The 5,492-nt window shown below is 42.3% G+C and overlaps 1 long non-coding RNA gene across 1 annotated transcript; it reads right to left on the bottom strand.

Moving 5' to 3' along the window:
• Nucleotides 1-778: 778 nt before the first annotated feature.
• Nucleotides 779-2,018, bottom strand: LOC123373349. The gene is made up of 3 exons (XR_006580677.1): nucleotides 1,605-2,018; nucleotides 1,275-1,347; nucleotides 779-1,023 (listed from the first exon to the last, which is right to left on the bottom strand). It is a non-coding gene; the product is annotated as an uncharacterized LOC123373349 (long non-coding RNA).
• Between the last annotated feature and the right edge of the window lie 3,474 nt (nucleotides 2,019-5,492).

Here is a 5,492-nt window from a genome sequence, read left to right as displayed (position 1 = left end):
CCCTGGAAGGGATGTACTAAAATGTGACCTGGCCCTAGGACCAAGTTGCGGGAAGAGACCCACTGCAGCAAGAGAGCAGCAGGGGCACCATATGGGGAGATGGCTGTGACTTCATGCCTGGCCATGAGGAGGTGATTCTGCAATGAATGAATCCCTTCACAGGCACTAGCACAATTCACATAATACATAATACTGTCTCTCTTGAAGTTACGTAGCGCTGAGGATAATAGGTCCATTTGAGTGTAACATAACACTGTAGATATTGGAATTTTTTGGATGTTCCATGGAACAACACATTTTACTGTTTAGCTGCTCTTTCCTTCAAACCCCCTTCCCCTCAATATCATTGCCAGTGACAGGTGCTCTTTTTAAAAAAAAAAAATCTAAATAAGGTAGGAGTTATATTCTGGATTTATACTCTGGATTTACCTGCTTTGTTTGAGTGACATTAGTATCCATTTGCATTCATGCAGAAATAAAGTACACAACATTTTATATGCAATCTGTTATTTCATGCATATCTTCCTTTGTAAGACTTAAACAAATGACTGAAATTAACAGTGGGATTCTTCTGCCATCCAGTGGAGAGACTGTTACACAAACTACTAAAAGGCAGTCAGCAAAGAGATTGACCATTTTTCTTAACTAAAAAACATGGGATGATAACCCATAGTTGATTCCACAGCTTGGACCAAGTCCCTAATTATAAATTAATTCTTCAGTTAAAATTTTCTACAAAAATTTAACTTACCTGGCACGAGGGAATAAAATCCTGGGATTCTCAATTGGTTCCATTTTTTTCCCCCTAGCCTTGGTTGTGACCTGGGAGAACAAATCCCTGCTGGTCAAAGGTGCTGAGCACCTGCTTACTAGCATTTGACGCCAATAGAAGTTGCATATACTCAATACGTCCCAGGCTGTGACCCATCGAGTTTTAGGTCCCCACCAGCCAGGCTATGATTTTACCTCCCTCTTTCAGACTTAAAGGTGACATCTTTTCATCTCCTTTCAGCAATCCGCTTTCTGCCAGAGAAATTAAAACAAACAAACAAAAACAAAAATTTGCAAGAAAAATGGAAAGTGAAAATAACTTCTAATCCTGCCACGAGAAGGTACAGAAAAAGATAACAGGGTAGGGTGATGTCTTATTTGGAGTGTGGGATAGTTCATCCTAAAATGATTTTTTTGTAATATAAAAACATGACTAGTGAGCATTCTTTTTCTCTAAATACTGTGGTGTTTTGCTTGAGGGTCCTGTAAAGAAAAAAACTCACAGCTTGCACCTCTGTGCTGATGTGTCTCAACAAATGGTGCCAGTTGTCATGGTGTCTCTTGTAATACAATTACCTGCGAATGGATAGAGATGAATGAACTCATTTCACGTAGGCCGCCAGAAAGCCTGTCAAATTATTAACAACTGTTGATTGCCATTCACTGTGAGTTTGGGATTAAATCAGGGCTGTGGCATGGAAGTGAGGGACTCTGCATCCCATCACGATTCCCTTGGAACATTTGGTCCTTTCTACCTATACTCCTCTCACAAAAATATAGCTTCATCTTTATGCACTGAAATTTGCTCACCATTAGTCATTGTGTTGACTAACCTTTTTATTAAATTGAATGTGTTGTTCATATTTACTGAAAACCTTCCTTAGTAATGAACGCCAGCAGAGCACAGTGTGAGTTTACTGGATCTTGGGTGGCTTCCAGCAAACACCTACTTTCCTCTTGACTGATTCCTGAAATTGTAATATATGCATTAGTGCTCCAGTAAGATGACTCTACTTCTGAGCTGACAATACTTGATACAGCACTCCACTCTTCCCCCCGCCTCCCCGTTCTTAGCAAGCTCTCTGAAAGAACACTGACTGAACAGTTATGACTCAGGTTCCCAGCACAAACAAATCTTCCCAGCAGCAATTACATTTTTAGGCACTGCCAGGTATTACAGGACTGATGTTAGAGGAAAGGGGGCAGGAAGGAGGGGAGAGCATTTTTCCTCTACTCTGCACAGTATTTCCAGCGGCATCATTTTTCAGCATCTCTTCCAGCAGCACTGTTTGCCATGCCTAACAGTACTTCACAGGAATGTCTTTTTAAAGGCAACAACATGACCTTCCTACTTATACTTCTTAAATCAGATTTAGTAAATAATGATCATATAGATCTTTTCCCAGCTTTTAGGTCACTATTCCATTAATTAAAGGGCAAACAGGTTTTTAAAATAAACCAGCTTTTGGTCAGCTCTGCATTTTAGGTTGGAAAGGTGGAATGACATCTGACTTTGTTCTGTGTCACAGAGATGATACTTCTATCTGATTGCTTTAGAAGCTTCTCTCACATCTTAGATGGAAGAATCCATTCCCAAAGGTCATTGAGTCCAGCCCCCTGCCTTCACTAGCAGGACCAATTTTTGCCCCAGATCCCTAAGTGGCCTCCTCAAGGATTGAACTCACATCCCTGGGTTTAGCAGGCCAATGCTCAAACCACTGAGCTATCCCTCCCCCTTCAACTACTTGAAAGGGGGTTCCAAAGAGGATGGATTTAGACTGTTCTCAGTGGAACCAGATGACAGAACAAGGAGTAATGGTCTCAAGTTGCAGTGGGGCAGGTTTAGGTTGGATATTAGGAAAAACTTTTTCATTAGGAGGATGGTGAAGCACTGGAATGGGTTACCTAGGGAGGTGGTGGAATCTCCATCCTTAGAGGTTTTTAAGATCAGGCTTGACAAAGCCCTGGCTGGGATAATTAAGTTGGGGATTGGTCCTGCTTTGAGTAGGGGGTTGGACTAGATGACCTCCTGAGGTCCCTTCCAACCCTGAGATTCTATGATAATGTGCTTGTTTGCCATTCCCTGGCTGGATCCAGGGACATGAAGTGGTTCCATGTGGTCTGTAGTGCCTTTCACAATTTCAGGCATTATTGAGGTATATTGTCCAGAACCGCTAGATGGGAAGTTTGGGTAGTCTTCAGCACATTTAAGCTCTCATGCTGTGGCTATATTTTGATGAATAGCTGGAGGTTCAATGTTTGCTAATACAGAAAGCCACAGTAAAGGTGTTAGTTTTAAAGTTTCTGTGATGATTTGTGTAATGCTGCATGGAATCTGGGGGACACCTGAGGATATTATGAATGTTAATATTGTAAAATGGCAATGAGTTGTGCCACATAGGCCATGTAAAAGATATCTGCAAAAATGTTGATTTGCCAAATATGATAATCTCATTTATATGTTTGGATCACTTTTGTATTATGAATTATAGATACGTTTGTATGTCTGTATTACAAAACTTGTGGTATGCTTCTGGGTGACACCACCAGACAGTTTGGCAGCAGCACTGCCTAGCCTGTTTGATGGTCCAGTAAGGACAATCAGCTATACAATTGACCCATTGAGAGAAGGCAGAGGATACACCTCATGACTCAGCAAGGCATCCCTGGGTATGCCTATGGACAGAAAAGGCTTCCAAGCCATGTGCTGGGCAGCTTCTGTTTGAAACAAAGAGAGCACAGGCCACATGGCAAAAGACTATACAAAGCAGCAGTACCTTCTCCATTTTGTCTTCAATCCTGCTTCTTACCTCTGGAGGAACTTTGCTACAAACTGAAGCTCTGAACAAAGGATGGAATGACCCATCCAAGCTGTGCATGTGTTCCAGAGGGACTTTCAAGCCAGAAAACTCACCAATACTGCTAGGAACCTGATATACAGATTTTGAAGTCTTTGTATGTATGTGACTGTTTTACCATTTAACATCTCTCTTCTTGTTCTTTCTTTTTTCTTTATAATAAACCTTTAATTTTAGACACTAAAGGATTGGCTGGCAGTGTGGTATTTTGGGTAAGATCCAAACCTATACTGATCTGGTAACGTGGCTGACCCTTTCAGGTCAGAAGAACATTTTGTATATGTGAGTAGAGTTTTAAAATAACTTCTCACTGTACTGGATCTAGGTGCTGATTGGGAGCCAGAGAACTGGAATGCAAAAAGGGGGTTGTGTGGTTTCTTTTTTTCCTTCTCGATAACCAGTTTGGGGAATCAGAAGCACAGTTTGTGACTGGTTGAGGAGAATAACTTCAGTGTTACTCCCCAGACTGGTGGATATCTGCTCTCCCTTTTGCAGCCTGCCCTGACCTTGGCATTTCCTGTGAGGGCTGCCCCAGGCACACCCTGGTTCACAATTTGCACAGTCTGATTCTGCTGCCTATTCACAGATATGGTAGATTCTTGTCTATACTGGTGCACAGCACTCTGCAACTGAAAGTGCCAGGGCCAAGGCTGATATTTGTAGCACTGGGGCAGTTGACCCCAAGCTTGTTCTTGCTAACTTTTAGACAATGTTCATGCAAGTCTTCACTTCGGGGGCTACTTTCTTGAGGTAGTCATGAAAGATGACTGTGTTGTTAAGAATGATACTGAGGTATGTTTTTCAATAATACTAGCCCATAAGCTGAGTCCCGAAATATTCATTAGAATTGGTTGAAAACTTTCTCTTTAAACTTCTTTGATAAAAAAAAATTTCTGCAGGGTGGAGATCTCAACTAGCTCTATTATCCATCACTCCTCCACAAGGGCTGCATGTGCCGGCTGGTGGTGTTGAGGGATGGAGGTTGTTCTCCCACTCTAGGGCTGTGGTGAGTCCAACAAGAATTGTGGCCCCATTTAATATTCTCCTACATCTCGGGACCTGTTAAGTTTTCTGTTTTCCTCAGGAGATGCTGTTTTGAGACTGAAGCCTCACCACCTCCAGGAAAATGGCAAGAGTAGGGGTTGAGGTGTTTTTTTCCATATAGTTCTAGTAATTTGGTCTCTGCCAGGTTGCTTCATGGTGTGGCTGGAGCAACTTACATTGATGCTATACAGTATAGAACTGTATGTGTAGGGTATCTTGCCCCACTTCTTGGTAGACCTAAGAATTCAGAGAGACTGGAGTAGAATGCCTGGCACTTTCTGTATGCAGCAGGGATGCTTTCACAGTACGAACTGTGGCTGTGGAAAAGGAGTACCAGTAATGGCAGAGCAGACCCAGAAAATGGCATCAATGATTGTAGCTCTAAGGGACCTGGGCAGAAGGGTCTGAAGCAGCCCTGTAGATGGAGAGGAAGACAAACTCCCACTGAAGAAACCATGAGCCTCAAGTCTCCTGCCTAGGACTTCTGTGGTGTTTGCAGTTTTATTAATGGCCTTTCACATTTAAGCATCCTTTTCTTCTTCAATGGCTCTTTTACTGTTGCACAGCTCTTTCCCTCTTCTCCTAAGAGCTGATAATACTAGTTGACTCTCCCTTTGTCACTGTGTGATGCTGCACAATAGAATCCCCACATTTATGTGTGCTGTTTCCATTTTATTGGGTGGTGTAACTGACACTAGACTTTAGATTGCTTCTGACTTCGTTGCTGCACAGCCTGCAGGTCACCTAATGGTGTGGAGGAATAGAGACACTGAGACACTGCTAGAGCAAAGTGGAAATACTACTAAGCCTTAGATCTAG

Source organism: Mauremys mutica, chromosome 6, assembly GCF_020497125.1.
Source record: "Mauremys mutica isolate MM-2020 ecotype Southern chromosome 6, ASM2049712v1, whole genome shotgun sequence".
In the NCBI taxonomy this organism is placed as follows: Eukaryota; Metazoa; Chordata; order Testudines; family Geoemydidae; genus Mauremys; species Mauremys mutica.
The sequence above is the reverse complement of the archived record's forward strand: the minus strand, read 5'-3'. Positions and strand labels throughout refer to the sequence as shown.